We start from the raw sequence: 7,218 nt of genomic DNA on the forward strand, positions 1-7,218 counted from the left end.
ATTTTATTCACAATTTGATGAATTAATTGAGCTGCCATATTCCGTATATTATTATATATGTGTTTTTTGAAGTAATAGATTTTCTGTTCAAATAGAAGGGGTGCACATATATATTCATCTTAGGTTTAATAGGAAATACCATTATTTTGGCTCTGAAAAAAAAAAAAAAAAAAAAAAAAAAAAGCCCATTGAGACTAAAACAACATGCAGGAAATACCATTTGCCATCATCTACAACAGCAATAAAAAGCAGCACACACTGCTCTCAGTCAAGCCAGGAATTTTGAGACAAAAATCAGCTATAATGATATACTGTATCCTTTATTTTACGTTTTGAAAAATAATCAACAACAAAAAAAATACTAATGTTATATATCCAGGTTTCTCATTGCAAAATACATACATACGCGTAAAGGATACAAACAGTACTGCAAGGAAGTTGATGAATCCAATTCTGTCCTTGATTTTGATCTTGATCAAAGTACTAGCCTGAATAACCTGAAACCTACAGTTGTATGTAGGACAGTCCAGTGTGTGCATGAAGACCACTCTTCAGTTAGAGCTATACGAATGAACTGCCTGCAAAAACAAGGTCTCTGATCATTTCTGATCAACCTAAATTCAGTCAACAAAGACTTTAAAATTATCCTAGCAAGGTTTACCTCGGATTATCTATTTATATTCCTTCCTGTCTAATGCATCAGATTATTCTGCTAAGCCTTTGAGCACTTGCACATCATAAACACAGATCTTTACATTTTTAAAAAATCTCTTTCATGGTAACAAAAGTGAAATAAAATTTAAATTAAAATAGAAAGAAAAAATAAATATCTGCAACTTTTAACTTTGGATGGTTCAAAATAGGTTAGGTTTCAAACTGGTAGGGGTTTCAGACAAAATTTCAAGTAAGGGGAATTGAACCAAATTGTACAAGTAAAAGCACAATATTTTTAATTAATAGCAATATCAATATACCATGATAATTATGTTATGATGTTTGATAAGCCATCTTTGAGCAGGTATGCTACTTTACAGACATGTTATGTTACAGTTCACATACATAATTAAAAAAAAAAAAAGGGTCCAGTTCTCTTTGTTATGAGGAAATTAATGAAATAAAAAACTATGCAGTCACCATAATTAAATTTAAAAAAAAAAAATCCTCATTAAATAATTTGTGATGATTCTGTAATGGTTGCTCTGAAACCATACTGATGTAATATAATTAAACTTTCAGGATCTTAGAAATCAACAATCACAGTTGCAAGCTAAATTTAGGAAAATAAAGACAACCTATTATATTCCTTCTCAAACTGAAGAGACTAATTGAGAATATGACTCACCACTGCTTTATGTATGCATAAATATCACTGATTTCTTTGCATCTCCATTAGCATAAAACAGATGTAATATGTTGTAGTGAATCAGGCAGGAGGTTATGGTACAATTATGCTATTTCTACTAAAACAAATGATTATAACAGATATTCCTTAGTTCCACTAATTTACAGTTTACTGCGAGACCTTTCTTGAAAAGTCTCTACTGTTGTGTTGGGCCTTCCCTGAGCAAATGAACTGTAAAACAGCATAGTTATCAAGAAACATCTATTCTTGATTTTAGTAAAGATCGGATTTTTGCTTGAAGAATTGAAATGTATCAGTATATGAGAGTGTAATGGTAAAAACAAAATCCAAAACCAACAGAGCGTAATTAATTGCAATAAAACAGAAATTTTGTCTTCAGATGTTTTTTGTTTGTCTGTTTGTTTGTTTGCATCTTCCATTTCATTGCATATTAGAAGTTTTGTTAGGAAGTAGTTGTTGGTTTTCCATTTTTTATTTTATTTTTTTTTAATTAATTAACTTATTTATTTATTATTCTCTCTCCCCAGGATCATTGTCCTCTGTAGAGTGGGGGAATATAGAGCCTTGTTTGTTCAAAAGTATGCTAGCAAATATTTTTAGTTTTCTATTCTGAATACCGTTAGCAGTATACCTGTAGGGAGAGAGGTTGCTTGTTTGTTCTGAAGTATGCTGCTTTCAAGGGGCAGTTTGAATGGGTTGGTATCTCCTGCAGCATTTAAAACCAGTCAAAGAACAAAAAGAGGAAAAGAAAAGCTACCATGGATTTGTGCCAAGTTAGCTCTCTGGAAATCTGAATACAACCCTCTCTGTAACAATTAGTGGATCACTCACTAAGTTAACAAGACCTTGTGTTAGGCACTACCACTGCCTTCCATGAAACCACTGTACCAAGTGCCTAGGTGCCCTTGGTAATGAACCAGAACAAGGTACCTCTAAGATCTCAAACCTGCTGAGTGTGACTCATTAAATAAAAGAGTCTGAAAATAAATTTTCCCCCAAACCCTGTGTCCTCCTGGGAGCTGATCTCTCTCCAGTTCTGCTGCAAAACCTCTCCATGCCACCTGGGTGAAGGGCTTCACAAGGCCACTACCTTGGTGGCATCGGGTCTTGTCTGCCTCCTGCTTCAGGGTCTTTTCTCATTTGCATCTGGGCTCTTGCTGCAGGCACATGGCTTCCTGCCCCACCTCAATGTCTGGCCGAAACTGTCCTTTCTCAGCCATGGGCCAACAGTAACTTCCATCTCTGTTGCCCAGTGACACCCTGCTCCCTCCTTTTTTATTTTTAATCAGAAAAAGAAATATGCAAAAGTCTTCAAACTAGACATAGTTAACAAAGCAAACAGTTACCTGATTTTCTGTTTTTACACATCACCACTGCTAACTTGAGATATTGGAGTTTGGTGGGGAGGGGGACCCTTTAGTTGTGTTTGTGTAGGGGGAGAAGCTTTTAGATAGTATTGGGAGATTGATTTGATTTTGTTGGAAAGAGATGAGCAATATCAAAAAATAAATTCTGCCACTTTGCTCTTTATCATTTTTTTTTCTCAGAAAAGGGGCACAAAAAGGGCTTAAGAAAATAAGATACTTGAGATTTATTTATTTATTTATTTATTTATTTACTCTAGAAAGGTAGGCTGTATCAGGTCCTGAATGCATCAACAAAAAAAGGTGAAGATGCTGTATAAATAAAAGATGCAGTCTTTTCTCTCTTTAGCTTTCTCCCTGGATTTTGAAAGCCATTTTTAAAACTATAAGCTTCTTCGCCATCTATCAGTTCCAGATCTTCCTTGTCTTGTCCATGTCTGAACTGACAACGCCATATAATTCAGGGTAACCTCAACCTTAACTGAATTGCCTCTGCAGGAAGGTTTCACATCCTGGCTATATTTGAGGATATTGTTTAGGAAACAGTTCAGTAAGCCTTTGCCAGCAAAAGGGAAAAGCAGCAACCTTCATTTCCTTGAACTGGCTTTTAACAGTTTTAAAGTGTTTTTGTTGTTGTTGTTGTTGTTGTTGTTGTTGTTTTGTTTGTTTGTTTGTTTTTGTTTTTTTTTGTTTTTTTTCTCTTATCAGCATGATTGACATAAAAAGTAGAGTTGAATCAGGAAAAGAATAGTTCAGTAAAGATAACAGGTACATAAGAGAAAATGGCTGTGTTCTGAAAGGGAAAGGCCCCTTCCCAGTAATGGATTTGCTTGAGGACCTTGAAGTTCTTCTGCTTCCATTTTTCCTTCATTAAAATGAAACTTTCAGGTTTCTGTAAATATTATGACTTTCTGGAAATTAATAAGCTAAGAGACTTCAACAGGAGGACAGGAATTTAAAAGCCCCCACACATAGCCAACTAAAAAGTGTTAGTACATTAAATTCATAGACTCAAATATAATTTAATACATTCCTTCGTGAGTTAGTTTCTTTCACGCCTTTCAAATACTGTCTTTCATGTTAATACAGATAAAAATGCAAGGTCATAACATAGACCAATTATATAAAAAAAAAAAAAGAAAGAAAAAAAAAGAAAAGTGAATAGAAATCCAATAGTATCTTCCTATTTTAAAACAAAAAGAAGAATTTAAAATATATTTTTGTAGATGTTTTCAAATACCTTATTGAACCAATGGAAAATATTTACAGATTTGACCACATACTAGAAAATGTTTAGATGGATGAAAATGGCTTGGTGATAACCTCTATCACTAAGCAGTTATATAATTAAAATATAAAGAAAATTTTAAATCCTAAAATGAAATGACATCAGGAAGAGGTTCTTCACTGGTTGCACACTGGAACAGGCTCCCCAGGGACGTAGTCACTGCACCAAGCCTTTCTGAATTTAAAAAGTGATTGGACTGTGCACTTAGTCACATGGTCTAAATTTTTGGGCAGACCTGTGCGGTGCCAGGAGTTGGACTTGATGATCCTTATGGGTCCCTTCCATCTCGGGATATTCTATGATTCTATGATTCTATGAAATTTTTGGTAATTTTCTTGGGATTATTTGTTGAGGTTCTCTGTGTTTTTTAAGTAGAAAACTTTTTTTTTTTTTTTTTTAATTGTCTTAATAATTGTCTTATTGTCTTAAGGTCACTTTTTTGTCATATTTTTCACTTTTGTTTTATTCAAATGGACAGAAGAGTGCTTTGAGCATCTGTTTTAAGAATTTTCCCTTCACACAAACAGACACGCAAACTTCTCTGAAGTTTGGTAAGTCATAACAGGCAGTCTAGCCACAAACACATCAAAGGAACACTACTTACACAGTGAACTTAAGAAATGCCACAAACTTTCTTATCTCTTACTAACACACCTCTCACTTAAGAGTCAGCAGCCGTATTGCTTTACAGTGTCTAGTTCAAAATTTGTTCTGCAATGGTGTTTCTCCCAGTTCCTTAACCAGACCTTTATACTATTACTATTAGTACGTTTTACCAGGAGCTTATTCTGTCATTCTGCATAGCTTTTCTATGTTCAGATGCCATAGATTACTTGTGATTAATCCCCCTGAAAATAAATGTGAGACTACCCTTCCTGGATCTCAACATTTAGTGATAACTAGCCTTCATACTGCAGCTGTGGTTTTATCACCCACAGTCTTCAGCTTCCTGACCTGTTTAGGTGCTCAGTGTTATGTTAGAATAAATATCCAGTTAATGGTCTGGTTCCAAAGTTGCAAATAATTTTCCAGTTCCAGAAATGTAAGAACATTATCTAAAGACCTCCCTCTTGCAGTTTTTCGGGCTGAAACATTTCATCATAGAATTATAACTTATATTGGATAGCCTCCTGGTGACCAGTGTGTTTAAAAAAAATAAATCAAGAACTTAAGTGTAATTTATAAATTATATTTTCTTTACTTTTCTACATTGAAGAAGGCCTTTATATTCAATATATATATATTATTATATATATATATTATATAATAATTATTTATTTATTTATATATATATATAAAATTATATATATATATATATATATATATATATATATTGCCCCTGTCTGGATCATATTTAGTTATCTATCCCTAAAATGTGATTGTATTTAATTCACAACTTTTTTTTCTTTTTTTTTTTCTTCTTTTTTTTTCAGTTTCTTTGGAGAAATACTGGGTGTTAACTTCTACTCTGAGGTGAATGAGTACATAGTAAAGAATCTTATCCATTATGTTACTGCATCAGGCATGCTTGTAGATTAATTCAATTTGGTGGTCTTTATTAATTCAATTAGATTAGATGCAGAATAGGAAAAAGCAGATTGAATTATTTGCCTTTATCCAACTGTACCACTCAGCCTTCCTGTTTAAAAAAATGGAAAGAAAATCTAATTTCCTTGATGGCAGTAGAGAAGAGAACCCTTATCTTTGGAGAAAGAGGGAGTTATATCATTTGTCGCTGAACTACCATTCTGGGTTGGTTAACCTGGTGCCTAGAAGGAAGAGCTAATCTTAAGAGATGATCAGACCAAGCCCAAAATATGCAAATCACTCTTCCCAGCCTATTTTCTTCATTATTTTCACTGAAGAATCACTGAAACTGAACAGACCATGTGCCCTGTCCATTTTCCCATTGGTCATGTTTATAGGTAAATAAATAGTACCTGGAGTGATCTCCTTTTTGCTTATCTCCTGCTTCAATTCACTGCCACAGTTAAGGCCCTTATTCTGATGGTAGCACTAGTATATTTGCCTCTCTTTCTGCACTATTGCTGCAGGCCTGTTATATCTTAAATACTAATGAATCATTAAAAAGGGTATTAACATTGTGCTGGCTCTATATGTATGTCTTATTCTTCACACTTTTATAGCAATTTCCATTAGAGAACCTCATTACAGAAATTATTGTGACATGCTTTGAAACAGCAGCCTTCATTATATATTATCTATGTATTGGATTTGGGGAAATTAATGCACCAAGAAATGAAATGACTCACTCAGGGTCACAAAAGATGTGTGTTCAAGTCAAGATTAAAATCCAAGCCGTAGATCTCCACTGTGTTTACTGCACAATTGCTTCTTTCTCTTCTCTTTCTAGTTTTTCTTTTAAACCACACCCTAGTGTCGTGGTTCCGCTCGAGTGGGCAGCCGAGTTCCACCACAGCCGCTCTCTCACTCCCCCTCCTCAAAGAGGAATGGGGAGAAAATATGTGAAAAGGGCACAAGGATTGAGATAAGAACGAGAAAATCACGCAATAATTATTGTAACGGGCAAAACAGACTCGGCATAAGAAGATAGTAAGATTTATTGCTCATTACTAACAAGCTAGAGCAGTGAGAAACAAAGGAAAGAAACCAAAAGCACCTTCCCCCCCCATCTACCCTCTTCCACCTCCTCCCCCCGAGCAGCGCAGGGGAACAGAGGAATGGGGGTTATGGTCAGTCTACAGCACTTCTTCTCTGCCGCTCCTTCTCGGTCACTCTCGTCCCCTGTGCTGTGGGGTCCCACCCACGGGATGCAGTCCTTAATGAACTGATCCGGCGTGGGCTTCCCACAGGCAGCAGCTCTTCCAGAACTGCTGCAGATATGGGTCTGTACCATGAGGTCCATCCCTCAGGAGAAAACTGCTCCAACCTGGGTCCCCTACGGGCAGCAGCTCCTGCCAGGTCACCTGCTCCTGCGTGGTCTCCTCTCCACGGGCTACAGGTCCGGCCCGGAATCTGCTCCGGCAGGGGTCTTCCACAGGCAGCAGCCCCCATCAGTGCAGGGCCACCTGCTCCACCGTGGTCTCCTCCACGGGCTGCAGCATGGAACCCTGCTCCACCGTGGTACTCCATGGGCTGCAGGGGGACGTCCTGCTTCACCATGGTCCTCACCACAGGCCGCAGGGGACTTCTGCTCCGGCTCCTGGAGCACCTCTTCCCCT

This window comes from Aythya ferina (assembly GCF_964211825.1).
Source record: "Aythya ferina genome assembly, chromosome: 2".
NCBI lineage: Eukaryota > Metazoa > Chordata > Aves > Anseriformes > Anatidae > Aythya > Aythya ferina.